The sequence below is a fragment of the Notolabrus celidotus genome, chromosome 3 (assembly GCF_009762535.1).
Source record: "Notolabrus celidotus isolate fNotCel1 chromosome 3, fNotCel1.pri, whole genome shotgun sequence".
NCBI classification, from domain to species: domain Eukaryota; kingdom Metazoa; phylum Chordata; class Actinopteri; order Labriformes; family Labridae; genus Notolabrus; species Notolabrus celidotus.
The window spans coordinates 10,073,926-10,092,479 of NC_048274.1; positions in this window are offsets into that span (position 1 = coordinate 10,073,926).

Sequence of the window (18,554 nt, forward strand, 5' to 3'; positions counted from 1 at the left end):
TCTCCTCAATGCAATGGAAATCTTCACGCAGGTTTAACAGGTTTAAACTTTTTCCTTCTGAGAGAGCCCTGAAAACAAACTTTAAAAAAATAAATCTGTGTGACTTATATCTTGGGTTTTATTTACTTTTCTCTAGAGGTGTTGGAGACCAAAAGTGACCTACAAGAAAGTGTACAGTGGTCTTAGAGGCAGCTGTTGCTCAGGAGGGAGTACACCACCAACCAGTAGACTTGAGAGGTGATTTTTTTCTTCAACAGCCATATTTAAACGGGTCTAGAGAAGAGAAATTAGGACAGAAAGTCACATTTTTTTTTAGGTTATATAGAGTGAAAACCAGGAGAGAGATTGTGGGGATTGTCATGTGGGACAAGGGCAGCAGGTTGGGCCCATAGACTGTATAACAAATGGACGTAGTATCCGTGACGTCACCTGTCTGCTTCTGAAGCCCTGTATTGAAGCCAATTGTCGGCGGGTGCCATATTGGAAATGCTGAACTCAATCTAAATTCTGTTGAGCTAGTGTGAGGTAAAGAGACGGGCTTTGAGCCTCCAACAGCTACAGTGTTCCCACCTGTCAATCAAGTCAGCTGTGTCCCTAATTATGTAAAACTTGTAATCTTAATATCTTTGAAACTGCTGAGTTATGAAAAAATACATCTCCTGTACAGTGTGTGCCAATAGTGAAATGGAATATTCAGACTAAAATATTTTTTTGTACCAGGCTGTAAACATGTTCATTTCTGATGTAAAGATCTGCTTTTTTGAATGGGTGTGTATGTGGTTTCCGGTACTTTCGGAGCCAACCTCAAGTGGACACTCGAGGAACTGCAGATTTTAGAACTTCCGCTTTTGCTTCATTTACTTGCAGCGGAGGTAGCTGCTTGGTTGGGCCGCCTGCTTGAGGAATACAGTCTCTGTATGGTGCAAGACTTGGCCACTAGTGGGGTGCTAGCTTTACTTCAAATCAGCTACAATGGTGATGTGTAACTCCTGAATATTGAAATTAGCAACTCCTGGCTAAAATTTGCCATATAACTTAAAAAGTATGACATTTTCAGGTTGTGTTTGGCTTGCTCAGCCCATCATAAAGTGGCCACAATATAGAGTAGAAGTTATTTTATTAGTGGTTAGTTATTAGTTACTCATTATTAATAGTCTTGGGTGGGTATTCAGTCTGTAAAGTGCTGCATGCATTGTTTTGTTTTTTGGTCAGTGTGTGTATTTTAAGTTGCATAATATTTCATGCATTGGAGATCATTAATAGTGAAACATTCAACAATCCTGTGGAGAGAAGAAACAGTGAAGCAGTCGATCATGTGATGCAGTTATGAGTTATGTCTGTCAGAGGCTTGTTAAGTCCTCTTATAGTAAATGTGCAGCTGATTAAGACATTGTGTTGAATGTACGCCACAGTGCCGCAAACTGCTCTCCTTATTTTACAAAGCTTGAACACTGTTATTCCCTCTCGGTCCCTCTGCATTTCTCAGCTTCATGATTCCTTTATTAACAGCGTCTCATCAAACACACAAATGCCTAGAGGTCTTTGGGAAAGCCTTGCTTAACTGTGCTTGCAGGAATGTGTGCGCAAGAGAGATCCAGTGACGTGATTCCACCCTCTGATGTCTCTCATGGAGGACATCGGCTGAGAAATTATTAATTAGTTTTGCACAAGAGTGGAAGGCTGGAAATACTATCAGCTATACTTAAGGCTATAAACTTTGGCTCCTATAGACGGATGGTGTTGTTTCTCTCAGTGGACAGGAAGTCTTATTTACAGCTTTTATATTTGAACTATTCCTGTCCATCGTGCTGCTGTAATGGCTTACAGGAATGTTAGATATTCTTATCACTCTGTACAACAGCGTGGTAGTTTAGACACATAAATGAAAAAGCAAATCAATCTGTTTCCATGTGGCAATAACACAACACTGCATGATGACAGAAACAAACTTTGTGGAAAGTAACTCACAACTACCGAGTGAGTCGTGTGAGTCATTTAATAAAGCGGTTTTAAAAATAGCTCTTAGGTTTAACGAAGGTTTCGAAGTAGCTAACAGATAAAAGTTTAAGGTCACCAACAGACACTGTGCCAGCATAATAAAGAATTCTAATATTTTTGCATTTGGTTTCATTTAGAGGATGAAAAACATTCTGCTTATGTAAATGAATATCAGTCTTCACCGAGCAACCTGCACCTTCACTCTTCCTCCTTTGTCTTCTGTCACCTTGTTCGACTCCTCTTTTTTATTTGTCAAGTTATACAAGATTCAAGAGAGGGCACTCAGAGAGGAGAGTAGCTCGTACGTGATTGCTGAGAACAAAAAAGTGTCTTGCTCGGTGTCGAGACCTTGTCCTAAGTTGAACTGATGACTAATGGCAGAAGAGCAGGACATAATGCGTTACCTTTTGACCTCTTTATACAGAGTCTGTCCTTTTTTACAGAAAGGTCTTTCTCGATTCAAAAGGATGGACTTATTTCATTGAATAAGTACAAGCAAGTGAATTTCTGTGACTTCAGAGCTCGGATTGAAAAGGGTTCACATGGCTTTTGTTGCAGAATGATGTATATGCTTTCTTCTTACATCATGAAGGACGCTGCACTCACATGATGAGAAGGAATTCTCAGGAACAAAGAGAAAAACATTCAGCATTCATGTTTGCTTATCTCTGCCTTCCTCCGCACACTTTCAGGTGTGTGATTCATAAAAATGATCGTTCAATTATTTTTCAGTGCTGTTGTTTACTTTAAAGCTCGTCTGCCAGACTGCTGTCACTGAGCTCAGAGTTCATGAGACTACCTGTACTTTGTGATGGTCTATATGTCTGGAGCTGGTGGTGAGTTGGTTTCAGACAGACATTTTTATGTGTTTTTCTTTATCTTGTAGCATAAACAGAGACGTACCGACCATCCCACTCTTTCTTTGGTGACATTGTAAAAATCATTTCAGATTTCTCTTGTTTTGTTCTTCTTTTTCTCCACCCTGTTATTACGAAACCGTCTGCGAGGATTCATCACACAGGACAGAAAGATGTACCGCAGGCAGCATGACCAACCAACGTTTCTATTTCCAAAATGTATGTGTGTGTGTTTGTATATTTGTATGTTATTAAGTGTGGCTCATAAAAGTTGGAGGTGTTTACAAGTCGAGAAAACAGAAGGCTCTCTTTAGACTCATAACGTCATAAAAATGTCTCAACATGAGGGAAATCTAATGTTGTTCAGTTTGTTTTGTTGTTTGCACCTTTCAATTTTTAAGTTTGTTCAAAATGTGTCCTGCCTCTAAGCCAAACAACAACAAGACTTCATGACTGTTTTTGTTAGTGTAACACAGGGTGATCTCAAAAGACAAAAACATGAAGTGTTACTGAGGTCCTATAAAACTCCTGTCAGTAGATAAATCTGACATTTGTGTTAATCAAGTACATTTACCTCTGACACAGGACTTCCACCAGATGTCCAGTCCCCTGCAGTCCGGCTCCATGCTCTCTCGTCCGTCAACACCCACCGGTTGCGTTTTCAGAACGCACTAAATTCTATTCCCCATAAAAACCTGCTAACCATGAATCATCCCTTACTTAATGACCGTTTTAAAATATCAATTAACTTTAAAATGTTTAATTTACTATAATAATTTTAGAGTTCTCAAATTGCAAAGAAAGCTACAAAGTATCCTGATGCATCACAGCCCAGATCCTTTATTTAGGGTTTTGGGTCAGCACCTGGAGTGGCCAGTCAGATCCAAGTGGGGCCTAGGCCACCCTGCCCCTGCACTGGATCCGCTCTTTACCAAGCTCATCGTGCACACCACTGGCACACCGGGCGCCTTTTACACAACATTAAATGCAGACACAGGACTTTCATTCAGACTACTAGTTTTGCACAAATTTTGTCAGATGTTGCAACACACCCAAACCTGAGCAAATAAGCATATTTCCAGCCAACCTTTACCACCAATGAATCGAAGACAACGAATGACTTACCCAGTGCAGCAGAGAGCGCCTGCTGGGATACATCTTCACTACCTTCTCAAATTATAGTTCTGATGTCAGACCGCCACATCACAGCGTATAACTATGTCTCAACATACTGTGAATGACTCTTTCAGGAGTTGTGACCTGCAAGTTTATGATTATGCATCACAGTGAGGAGACAGAGGTTTCATAACAGGAATATGTGAGTTAATAATGCAGGTCCTCTGTCTGTTTTTTCAAAGAGGTTTGCAGCGTTGTTCTTATATTTCACTGAAAATCCACAGAACTGGGGAGGAAAATCAAGCTTCACGATATAACAAAAGTATATCTATGACGTCATCACAGCTCTGGTCGCACTTTTTCCTCTAAAAGTCGGCATCACAGTTTGTAATCATCATCAGCTTAAAGTTAAAGGTCATTATATGTCAACTTTCAAACTCACAGTTTGTGTCTGCTGCCCTCAAGTGGCCAAAAAGTGAATGCAGCTTTAAAATAATATCGCCACTAAACGGCAACCTCCGGTCTAAAAATATGAGTCCAATGCAGAAGTGCTTAAAACTGCAGTTCTTCGAGGATCCACTTGAGGCTGGCTCTGGAAGTACCGGAAACCACATACACACCAATTCAGAAAAGCCGATCTTTACAGCAGAAATAAACATGTTTACAGCCTGGTACAAAAGACAAGTGTAGTCTGGATAGCTCATGTCTCGATCGGCACACACTCTACAGGGGGGGTGAATTTTTTTCTAACGTGGCAATTTTGAAGATATTGAGATTACGAGCCTTCCAATGAGAGGCACAGCTGACTTGATTGACAGGCGGGAACACTGTAGCTGTTGGCTAGGAGGCTCAAAGCCCGCCTCTTTACGTCAAAATCGCCCGACACCAACTGGCCTCAAAACAGCTCTTCAGAAACAGATGGGTGACGTCACGGATACTACGTCCATATTTTATACAGTCTGTTGATAATGACACTGATCTTTTTGTGCAGACCTATTTTAATTAAATCGAAAAACTGGTTGTGAACATTCTCCAGTTATCCAAACCTCTTTGCAGTTCATGAGCTTATTTAAAGCAGATCTACTTCACACTTCAGTCACATCTGTAATAAAGTGTGCATAAATGCTAATGATGCATTTAAGCAATGTTCATCTACCTCTATGCAATCCATTATTTCTGCTGTTCAGGGTGGGTTTCATGAACGAGTTAAGAAGCATCATCCCAAATGACACATCAGTACAGACAGAGCCGACCTCCTGGTTTACATGAACCTTGAATATTCTGGTGGCACGGCTAACTGCTGAGCCGCCGTGCCACCTTCAACATAACGTATTTATCATTGAGGTTAAATTACATTATGCTGATAAAATGAATTAACGTGCCAAGCCTGAGTCTCATTCAGTCTACAGAAATATTATCACGCGGTAACTGGCTACTTATTAACACATGCATAATATCAAATTAACCACTTCAAACACACTAATGCTCTTAATCAGAGAGGATTCAATTAAAGCAGCACGGCCTCTTCACTGACCGCTCATTCAACGGAGAGAGAGAGAGAGAGAGAGAGAGAGAGAGAGAGAGAGAGAGAGAGAGAGAGAGAGAGAGAGAGAGAGGGAGGGAGGGAGAGAGAGAGAGAGGGAGAGGGAGAGAGAGAGAGGGAGAGGGAGAGAGAGAGAGAGAGAGGGAGAGAGAGAGATAGATCAATCGATAGATAGACAGACGGATGGATGGATGGATAGATAGATAGGGGGACTGACGGACAGATACATGGATGGATGGATGGATGGATGGATGGATGGGTAGGTAGGTAGATAGATAGATAGATAGATAGATAGATAGATAGATAGATAGATAGATAGATAGATAGATAGATAGATAGATAGATAGATAGATGGATCGATGGATCGATGGATCGATGGATCGATGGATAGATGGATGGACAGACAGACAGACAGACAGACAGACAGACAGACAGACAGACAGACAGACAGACAGACAGACAGACAGACAGACAGATAGATAGATAGATAGATAGATAGATAGATAGATAGATAGATAGATAGATAGATAGATAGATAGATAGATAGATAGATAGATAGATACATGGATGGATGGATGGATGGATGGATGGATGGATGGATGGATGGATGGATGGATGGATGGATGGATGGATGGATGGATGGATGGATGGATGGATAGATAGATAGATAGATAGATAGATAGATAGATAGATAGATAGATAGATAGATAGATAGATAGATAGATAGATAGATAGATAGATAGATAGACGGACAGATAAATAAATGGATAGATAGATAGATAGATAGATAGATAGATAGATAGATAGATAGATAGATAGATAGATAGATAGATAGATAGATAGATAGATAGATAGATAGATAGATAGATAGACGGACAGATAAATAGATAGATAGACGGACAGATAAATAAATGGATGGATGGATGGATGGATGAATGGATGGATGGATAGAAGCAGCAGCAGAATAAAAATTGTCTGAGAGGAGTCAGACTCTTTAAACAGAGATGCTTACAGTGGTGTGCTTTGTTCAGACGCTCGTGTACTTTCAGACTTCTTCACATTATTATGTCAGCCGTTCGGCTGGAGCACATCTGACGCACAGCTATGTGTGAGCAGAGCAGGAATTAGTGGCTGATTGCTGTATTAATAGTAACATGTTTTAGTGATTGTTTCCACGTTTTTCGGGAGGGTGTTGTGACTCATATCTTGTTGACATGGAGACCAAAATAGACGCCAAATGTAAGAGGACATTCAGTTTACCCTTGAGACTTTGCATGGTGAAGAAAACGGAGAGAGAAGGATAGAATGAGAGGAGTGACAGAAGGAGAGAGGCTAGGAGAGAAGAGCTTAGAGAACTATGAAGGTTTGTGTTGTATAAGCCAACGGTGAGTCACACTCACCGTTTGAATCTTGAGAACTAATAGAAAATCGTTTGTTTTCTCTCACCAGGGAGTGGGTTAACTCTGCAAGGACATGAAAGGAAATAGGGTGATTTGAGAGACAAAAAGGAGATGTCTTATGCAATACATGTCAGGGTCATAGCAGAGTGACATTAGATTTGCTACACCATGTGGATTAAATGTATTCGCTGTAGGTTAGGGCAGGTTTGGAGAGGTATACTGATTCAATTTGTCATAACGCAGCAACATGTGTCAGTGCTGCAGCCTTATTTAACAATAAGGATCAACATTCATGGGGCCATTTACAGGTCAGAAGCATGAATGTGACTTTGAGTCATATCTGAAGATCTCTCAATCTACTCTGGAATTTTATACATACATTTGTGGTCTCCAGGGGATGAATCCCCTGACTCCTTTGGTGATCTAATGACTTTGGATCTGGAGAAATGTGGTTGAATTCTTCCATTTAAGACCAAATGTGTATGATGACAAAAAATTGAGAGAAAAAGGTAGAATAACACAAAACTAGACACAGTAAGCTTGCATATTTTAGCACAGGTTAGCATTCTTACATGCCAAACATATGGTTAGCATTAGCATCTAAGGATTGTGCGTGTGAGCAGGTTAACTTGCTGGTTTTAGCATTTAGCTCAATGCAACACTGTTGGTTGCTGAAGTATGACAGAATTACAAGTACAGCTCAGGTATGTTGCTTCAAAGGATGTTTTGACAGACTCCTGATGGTTGGTAGTTTCTTTGTAAGCTTAAACAATTTGTAGTGCCGTTTTTTTGTGAATAACAAATGCATTTTGTAAACAAGTAAATAAATAAACCACAAGTTTAAGCCTAAACATTAGCATGCCCAGCCTTCAACCTCTCTCCAGGTTCACTCTAGAAACCAAATATAGTCAATTCTGACTAATAAATAAATAAATAAATAAAGGAAGCCAAAATGAAATACTCCAGAGTTCAAAATGGTGCAAAACCCAAGCAGCTACCTCTGTTGTTGAGTGCAAAAAACTGCGACACCCGTATTAAGACGCTCATTTTTGGCATGATACTCGTTTACAGCCTGGTATAAAAAATTGTTAAGGTCTAAATAGCTTATTTCCTTAGTTGTACACTTGGTAAAGGGAGTGAATTATTTTCTAACTCATTTGTTTTGATTATATTAGGCCAAAGAGTTATGCATACATTAGCATAGAGGTGTGACTGAGTTTACTGACAGGTGGGTGCATTGGAGCAGTTTGACATGAGGCAATAAGACCGCCTAAGCTCCGCCTCTTTTCCTATTTTTAAGTTGACTAATGTTACGTTACATTTTTTCCAATATGGTGACTGCCATCATTGGGCTTTGAAAAGCCTCTTCAGAAATGAATGAGTGACGTCTCTGAGTCTGCATTTATGTTCTATAAACTTATGGGGGGAAAAAAAGTTTGTTATTATCAAAGTGGCTTTTGCCTTCTCTGCTGCTTTGAACTTGTTAATATTAGGTTTTTTGCACCTTAGTGGTGCCATGAATCACTGTTTTTAAACCTGGTATCTTGCATTTCTAGTCCTGTGATTGGCAGTAAAGGAACAGGAAATGTAGCATTAGGTAAACACAAATTATAAACTATGCAACTTGAGATTAAACAATGCAGGATTTAGGAAATGTTTTTCATTTTTTTTTTTTAACAATTTTAAATCACCTTTTCAATTTTTTTTTTATAAAAATATATTCATAATAAACAGATTTTCTGACTTTCTCACATCCCTCACACACTACACTGTTCAAATTACACCACTGTTTCTTTTCATTGTCTACACCCAGTGGACTTTGTGGGCATTAAAAATGAAAGCAGCATGGTTTTCTGGTGCTCCAGCAATTGCAAATGTAGTCCCACAAAGAACAAGCAGCATAAGCCAAACCTCGCCATCAGCAGGACTCTCAGATTGAGAGGTTTAAAATTAATCTGACAGCATGCTTTCAAAAGACAGCCTGGAGCTACAGGACACACATGGGCTAATTTGTGTTTCTATGTTTCTCCCACCACCATGCTTTGCAGTTATTATGTTTCAGGACTGTTTGGGCAGTTTCACACTGCTTTGCTCTCAGTGGTTGAAAAGGGACACATTTAAGTTGTCATCAACTCTTTGCTCCTGTTGTATACCATGATTTTGTTTTTCCCTTTGCAAATGTTTGAATGCCAGGGAGTGTGCCAAAGGGGATTTATTTCTGACTTCAGATTTGTTTCAAAGCCACATCTCAACCCTGCAAGGAGGTATCATGTTGTTGATATTTAAAAGAAGGATTAGTTAGACCTGAACAGTTTTGTTGGAAATTTTAATAAGGAGAAATAAGAAAAAATAACTTATTTTTTTGACAGAACAGTGAATATATGAGGGTTTTGGTGTTTTGTATCAGTCATTTCCCCCTTTTCTGACATATTGTGGCCCAGTGGTGAACTGAGGAGGGAGGCAGGGGGGGGCGGTGATCTCAAGTATCCATGATGAAGTGCCCTCTTGGATTCCATTGTAGTAGATAAAACATTACAAATTGCCTTCTCTCTTGCCCTCTCAGTGGAAAACACGTACAAAAAATGCCCTCTGGATTCCCTTCTAATGAACTTTATGTGGAAATGCCCCTAAAATGTAAAAAACATAGAAAAGTGCCCTCTGGATGCCCCTAAAATGTAAAAAACATAGAAAAGTGCCCTCTGGATGCCCCTAAAATGTAAAAAAAACGTAGAAAAGTGCCCTCTGGATGCACCTGAAATGTATAAAACATAGAAAAGTGCCCTCTGGATGCCCCTAAAATGTATAAAACATAACAAAGTGCCCTCTGGATTCCCCTCAAATGTATAAAACGTAAAATAGTGCACTCTGGATGCCCCTCTACTGTATAAAATGTAACAAATGGCCATCTGGATGACCTACTGTACTGTATGAAACGTTAAATAAGTGCCCTCTGGATGCCCCTCAAATGTATAAAAGGTGGCAAAGTTCCCTCTGGATGCCCTTCTTATGAATTTAATGTGGAAAAATGCTCTCTGGATGCCCTTTCAGTCAATAAATTGCTAAAAAAGCGCCCTCTGGGTTGCTCTCCCTTAGATTAAATGCAGAAAAAAATTGCCCTCTGAATGCCCTTTTATTTAACTTCACAGAAGAAAGGGTCCTCTGGCTGCCCTTCTGATGAACTTAATGAGAAAAAAGTCTCCTCTGAATGTCCTTCTATTAAACTTCAGGTAAAAAAGGACACTCTAGTTGCCGCTTTAATGAGGAAATGCAAAATAGTGCCCTCTGGATGCCTTTGTAGTTAATTATGTTACATAGAAATCATCATCAACAACATAAATAATTTTGTGTTTTCCTTTTACATAATTCAATTTCCATCACAATTGGTCACAAAAATATTCACCTAAACTCCAGAGTTCAAAACGTTGGAGGGAGTCAAGTGTTAGATGCTCAAAATGTTGGCGGGGGAGGACCCTAAGACCCCTCTCTTGTTACCTCTGCCTCAGTACATTTAAATTAACCCTAAACTGTGAGTACCAGGGATTGGAAATGGGTGCCCTTGTTTTTGTTTTCACCCCCTCAAACAGAGTACACCACTGATGTGGCCCAAACAATATCTCCATCAGCCAAGCAGGAAGTCGTTATTATGCTGTTGCCTTGTTATCAATAAACAGTTATAACAGACCCTTATTATCGGATGTCAATCATTTAACACCAAAATGTTTCTTCTGATGTGTATCCATAAATGTTGCCAATTAAGCTTGTGAGAAACAGGATTTCCGCTGAAAATGTGACTAAATTCAGGGTCATGATTGGGACAGTCAACTTCCCGATGGATTGTGTTGTCAGATCTGAACATTGACAGAAGTCAGTCTGATGAAGGCTCATCTTGTTCATCAGAGGGGAATCACTATGTCCGACATATGTCACCAACTGGTGAGACACAACAGTGGGCACTGTGCTGATGCTAACACGCTCAGATACGAGGATGTAGCTTGAGGGGACAGGACCACAATGAGCATTTATACAGAGCGTACGGGTGAATGACAGGACCACATAGACTGATCATGAAAGAATGCAATTACTGTACATGCGGTCTGCCAGATTTTAAAGGGTAATCTGGGCATAAAACGACCAAATTTACAGAACATCTGTCCCCCAATGTTCCTTCAATTGATGCATTTCAACAAGACAGACAACTGGAATATTCACACTTCCATGTGAGAGCGTCTTCTTTGACTTCAACCAACCATTATTTGATTAATAGAAAAACTGGAACAATATGCCCTGGTTTGCTGGTAAGGCATTATATCCGTGGGTCACGTTTAATGAGAGTAGTAGCTTTAGGCCTTAAGACTTAGATTCTTCTTGCAATTTGTCCTCCATTGCTGCTGAGAAATTATATCCTTGAGTAACCTTTAATATGAGAATGTTAGCTTTAGGCCTTAATAGTTAACATTTCTAGGTCACCATATCCGCAAGCCTCATCTGTCTGAGTCAGTACAGCCAGATCCAGTTTCCATTCAGCGCCATGAACACAGGGTTTTAGTGAATTTTGTGTCTCTGGGTTGGGGAAAGTAAAATTGGTGTAAATGACACTCATGAGCTATAACAGCACATCGAGACTTGAATGGCTGCATCTGTGCATGTCCTCAAAGCCGCCTTTCACAGGCTCCAAAACACAGCAATGTCCCAAGGTTATTTATATAATGCTGTCTGAACAAAATGACAAGTGCTTCATTACCTTGAAACTCCCAATAAAGACTTTATTTTCATTCGTTCACTTCACAGCCTGATCTGTTTTCTATGATCCTTTTTGCCTGAGACGCTCCTTATTTGTGTCAGCTATGGTCATCAGACAAAAGAAGCTTTATAACAGCCCCGCTATGACGAACATCAGACATCCAAAGCTGCTCTGGAAGACGGTGATCATTGTGACCACTGACACTCCTCTGAGGACAGACGGATAGCGTCATCTGGTGTTACGGTCACTCTAGCCCTTACTTTCTAATAACTGTTCTAGCCTTAGCATCAAATTGCCCCTCAGGGCTCGCCTTTCCTATTGAGCCTCAGAGCTAAAAGGAACAGCCTAGCAGATGGAGACAAAAAGTGACACTGTCCTGACATTTTTCACAGTATACACTGGAGCTACAGATGTCAGGACATAAAAAGTCCAACTCGACCACAGTGGAGGAGGATAAGCCCGAACGAAAGCCAAAGATGTGTCCTGCATTAACGGGAAATCAGAGCAGTGTGAGTCATGTTGAAGCAAATACAGGAAATCATATGTGTGTGTGATGCATTCAAATGATAACAACTATATCCATTAGCTGCTGGATGACTAGAAAATGGAGAGGAAGCTTTGAGATGTGAAGCAGAGTGTGTGTAGTCAGATCAGACTTGCAGAGTCAGTTCGTGTTTTATGTCATTAAGACACTTTTACAGGAAAGCTTTTATTGTGTGATTTTATTTTATTTAATTTTAGCTCTGATTTATGGGTCTGTTCTATAAGTCTGCATGTTTTTAAGTTTTTATTTAATTTTATCGCTTCATTTTGCTTTGCATTTCTTCTTGTTTTAATTACCCACTGTGAAGCACGTTGTTACCTGTATTGAAAAGTGCTATATAAATAAAGTATAGTTATTACTATTATTATTGTTATAGTCTAGACTGAAGATGAAGGAAAGCGAAAGTAAAGGTTTATCACCTGTATCTAAACTGAGCTTTAATACTGTCTGATTCAGAGTGGATATGACAATCCTTGTTGTTGTTTTAATTTCAAATATGGTGTTTTTTGAGCTTTCATTACGTTCCTCCCCAATGAACAGATACAGTTATTATCTCACTGTCCTCATGCCGACTACAAACTTGAACCTGGCTGCAAATTATGCAAATTAAATGTTGGACGAAAAAAATAAAATACCTTTGCAGGTTGGATTTTAAGCTCAAATAAGCTACAACCTCATCAGATTCATTATTAGTATAAAATATGTACCTTTAATATCAACATGTTGCAGCTTGGCAGAATTAATCCACGGTAGATGTCCAAAAAATACCTGATAGATGTCAAAGAGCACATTATTTACCACAAAGAAGAAGATAGCATGACATTAGTACAACCATTTAAACATAATACAGGCCTCTAGGGTAGTTGAGTAATTTGTTTCAGTTATATTCCATTATTTTATTAAATTGAAGTCATCAAAATATTAATATGTGTAATTGTTCTATTATTTTTCTTGTCTTTTTTTCTAATAAAGACAGAAAAAGTGTTTAAAAAATCACCTTGTTACTCCTCCACATTTGAAATCTTTGATCTTGTGACATGAAGCTCATTAACATGCAGGTTTCCTTCCCCTGAATCCAACGTGAGCAGCGTCAGTGCAGTGCAGCACTCCTGGGGACAACATTCATGAGTGCTGAATGTGAATGAAGGACAGAGTGGAGCACTGAGAAACTCTAACCACTGTGGGGTAGTGTTTCTCTTTAGAAAGAGAAGACTGAACCCACGACTGCTTTACAGAGAAATTATGAGAAAATATAACGTGCATGGGTGCTGAGGTGTTAAAGACTCATGTGAAATACTACAGGCTTTGTTTATTACATAAAGTGACGTTTCATTCATAAAAACTTTGAGACAGTGGCCGTTGTTTTACTCACACTAGTGGCGACTTGATTCTTTCACGTTCTTTCATCTGGAAATGATGGACACAGTTATTCTTGTCATTTATAAATAAGTACATCAGTTTAAGTTAGTATATCCTCATTTTCATTCACATTACCAGATCCACACAGGTCATAATCCAACTGTAACGGTGCATGTGTTTTAATAGTTGTTTATTAATGCCTATTTATTTTAATTCAATGTTTTAGCTGAATTATTTATTCAATATACACTACCAGTCAAAAGTTTGGACACACACTTTGTCATTCAATGGTTTTTATTTATTTTAAGTATTTTCAACATTGTAGATTAATACTGAAGACATCAGAACTATGAAATAATCTGGTTTTGCCATATTCTGGATTATAACAGTAGTCAAATAGAGCTATCCATTGTGTACTAACCCTACCTCTGAACAACACAACTGATGGTCTCAAACACATTAAGGAGGCAAGTCATTCTACAAATGAACTCTTGACAAGGCTCATGTTAATTAGAAACCATTCCAGGAGACCGCTTCATGAAGCAGACTGAGAGAATACCAAGAGTGTGCAAAGCTGTCATGAAGGAAAAAGGGGTCTACTTTACAGAATCTAAAATATAAAACATATTCTGGTTTGTTTAACACTTTTTTGTTAATTAAATAATTCCATATATGTTCTTTCATAGTTTTGATGTCTTCAATATTAATCTACAGTGTTTCAAATAATTAAAATAAATACAAACCCTTGAATGAGAAGGTGTTTCCAAACTTTTGACTGGTTGTGTATATTGCAACATTTGCACCCTGCACTACCTCACTTGTTCTGTTTTATCTATTTATATTTTACTAAGCATGCATATTTAGTTTAACCAGCATAGTCAGCCCTGTTCTAGTCTGTCCTCATGTTGTTGTTTTGTTTCTTTCATTTTGTTTTTGTTGTCCGTTGTATCGTTGTCAGCTGTATACAAGCTATCCAGATGAATGACAATAAAGTTTGAGTTGAGTTGAGTTTATTATTGTAAATAAATGCATAATATCTATCAAAACACAGAATAACTGGTAAAGTTGAGAAATATAGATAAGATAAGATAATCCTTTATTCGCCCCACAGCTGGGAGATTTACAGTGCTACAGCAGCAAAGAAGATAAAAAAAAGAGCATAACAAATAGTATTTATTCAAATTATGAGAATTTAAAAAGTAAGTACGTGTATCTTAATATATCTGCCCTTCTGATGAATTTAATGTGAAAAAGTCTCCTCTGAATGCCCTTCTAGTAAACTTCAGGTAAAAAAGGGCACTCTTCATGTGCTGGTTTAATGAGAAATTGAAATATATCATATAATATAACAATAGTGATGTGTTTTCCTATTTCATAATAAAATTTCCAATTCCATTGGTAAAAAACAATATTCGGCACAACTCAGGAAATTCAGTGTTAGATGCTCAAAATGTTGTGGCAGAGGACCCCAAGACCCCCCTCTTGTTCCCTCTGCCGCAGTACATTTAAATGAACCCTAAACTGTGAGTACCAGGGGTTTGAAAGGAGATGCCCTTTTTTCTGTTTTCATCCCTTATTATTAAAAGTATGAGAATTTAAAAGGTAAATAGGTTTATCTTAACAGAACTAATAAATAAATGTTCATTATATTTACAAAACCAATAACACAAGTAAGACATGTGCACAGAGTAGTAACATCGGTAAAACAATGTAAAGAACTAAGACGGGTGACGATGTATTGCACTTTTTTTTTTTACCATGCAGTGAAGACTGTAATTATAGACTAAAATATTCAGAATTTGTTCATTAATTCTGACAATTGAACAAGTTCTTACTTTTGCATCAAAAAAACATTTTTAAAAAAAGAATTTTTCTGCTTTTTCAGTGAGATCATTTAAACAGAGATTGCCTCTTTGTGCATGTTTTTATCAGTAACAGGCACCCTGAATTGTATAGACAGGAAATAATTGACAAAGCAAGGTGGAAGGTTCACCATAAAGATGTAGGTGTGTTATATCCATTTACAGCATTCGACACTGTTTACCTCAGGCTGTAAAACCACGACTTGAGGGGAGGACTACAACCTCGCAATGAAAAGACTGTTTCTTTAAACATTTCGCAGGAATGAGATGCTTTTTTATCATCCTACTATGAATGAGACTTTCCTTCATTAGTTGATTTTATTTATTAACCACTCCACTCTACTTTCTTCCACATGAGAGATGTGTATGTTGCTAACAGTGCATGAGCAGAGCTTTTGTGACCAGCCATGATTGATGCAGTGTTGTAAACCAACCCACTGATAACGTATTGCTTGTACTCAAATCACAGCTTCTGTGTGCTGCAGGTGCGCCGTCTGCCTCTGGCTACAAGAATACCAAACATAGTCACCACACCCTGTGCACCTTGCCTGGTTGACTGCCCTTTCCCCCATGCATCATTGGTTATCTCACAACAAGAAGGGTGGAGATGCTCTTAGTGTCAGGTGTTGTAAAAGTGACTTTGTTAGTGGTGTGTTAGAAAGAGAGGACATATTTGTGCAGAAAACATTCAAATTCACTGGTAGAAATAAGATACAAAAGGTGTTTCACTGTGATGCTTAAGACATGACGTGAGTGAAGTAAGCATTGTTCAGAGACGTGTGACTCTTTTTCTTTTTCTGTTGGCAGTCACATGCACTTGACACTTACTGCTACACCACACAGCCTGTCTGAAGAGTGAGTGTTAGTTGCTGAATTTCACCTTGTGTACATCAACAGGTGCCTAAGTAGTTGGTGATAACACTCTGTGATTAATTATACTGACATTTTAGAAATAATCCACCTTTCACTACAACTATAATCTCTGTATTAGTAGAATATTTCACAGACTCAGAAAAAAACAAACTTTTTTCATACTTAGAATGTTTTTTGTCTGATTCTGATTTTTGTTTTACTTAATGTGAATACAATTTATCATGAAACAAGACAAAACCTTCCATTTTTGGCAGCCATAAACAAAGCCAAACTCTGATCTCTAAAGACAAGTCTGGCAGCAACAACAGCAGCAGCTCTGATGCTAGCATGCAGCAGCTCTGATGCTAGCATGCAGCAGCTCTGATGCTAGCATGCAGCAGCTCTGATGCTAGCATGCAGCAGCTCTGATGCTAGCATGCAGCAGCTCTGATGCAGCCTGTGGGAACATCACAATGAGGGGTTAGCAAACTCATGATATCAGACTTTGCAGTAAATCAGCTAGGCAGGTATGGTGGGTGAAGATACAGTACCAACACTTATAAATTACTGCTGGATATAAATTAAAGGCAAGATTTCATACGCAAAAAAACACAACTTGCAAGATCTGTTGCGTCTTTCTTTTGCTAACTTTAATGCTTGATATATTTCAAATTGGTCTGTTGAAGAAAGAACATATCTTACCTGATGTATTCGTCATTATGGAAAGGTAACAAAAAAAAGGGAGGAAGATTTTTTTTTTTCATTATTAACTTAAAGGGAAAAGTTGAAATGTTGAAAATAGAGCATACATTTAAATACATACAACAAATACATAAAAAGTCAAAATTCATTTTTTCATTCATTTCCAAGAAAAGTGTCAAATTATGAATTTAACACTTCTGCTTAAAGCTGTTTCTGGTTTGAAGCTGCCGCTGCATATTGTATTTTCAATATGCAGTAGTGCTTTGTTCATGGCTGTTTTTAACAGATCAGAGTCTTAAAAGATACTCAGTAGTATTTATTTTCCAATATCCATTTTTTGTTAAAGAGAGGAAGAGATGGTTGAAGCTGATCATTTCAGTTACTTTCTTAAACGACTAAAAAGGAAACTCAAGTTAGGATGAAGCTAAGGGTCTATCTGCAAACATATGCTAGTTACTGATGTATCATTCACTGATATGAGTCATATGTGGAGTCGTAAACTACTACGATAAACAAGACTTTTATGTAATGTTTACGTTGAAAAAGGTCACAGTTAGAGTTACAGTGAGATGGAAATGATCTCAGAGCACTCCCGGTCTGAGTTCAGCTCTTCCCCCTCTGCTGATGGTATTCACTGGAAAGCCTGCTGTATCTTAGTCAGCTGTTCATCTTACTAAAATGTGCTCAATTCTAAGACCAGTGGGGAAAAAAAGTTAAACAGGAAGACTAAATAAAGGCTAAGTTTGTTCTACATGTTTGTAAACAATTGACATTAGCCCAATTATTATTAGCTCAACTAGCTTCTTGTTTAAACCTTAACAGTGTTGGATGACAGACTGAATGAGCAGATGTCACGACATAAATCGCCACAAAGCGTTGCCGGTTGGCCTGGTGGTTGGGTTACAGGCCCCATACATGCACAGAAGCTGTAGCCCTCAGGTGAGCAGCCTGGGTTCAAGTCCAACCTGCGGCCTCTGTACTGCATGTCACTCCCCACTCTCTCCCCGTTTCCTGCTCTGTGCATCAACACAGAGACAAGGAGAGAGGTCATATACACTACCAGTCAAAAGTTTTGAAACACCTTCTCATTCAAGGGTTTGTATTTATTTTAATTATTTGCAACACTGCAGATTAATATTGAAGACATCAAAACTATGAAAGAACATATATGGTATTATTTAATTAAAAAAAAGTGTTGAACAAACCAGAATATGTTTTATATTTTAGATTATGTAAAATTGCCCCCTTTTTCCTTCATGACAGCTTTGCACACTTTTGGTATTCTCTCAGTCTGCTTCATGAAGTGGTCTCCTGGAATGGTTTCTAACCCACATGAGCCTCGTCAAGAGTTCATTTGTAGAAACCATCAGTTGTGTTGTTCAGAGGTAGGATTAGTAGACATGGATAGCCTGTTTGACTACTGTTGTAATCCATATTATGGCAAAACCATATTATTTCATAGTTTTAATGTCTTCAGTATTAATCTACAATGTCGAAAATAAATAAAATAAACAAAAACCATTGAATGAGAAGGTGTGTCCAAACTTTTGACTGGTAGTGTATATATCACTTCAAGGTTT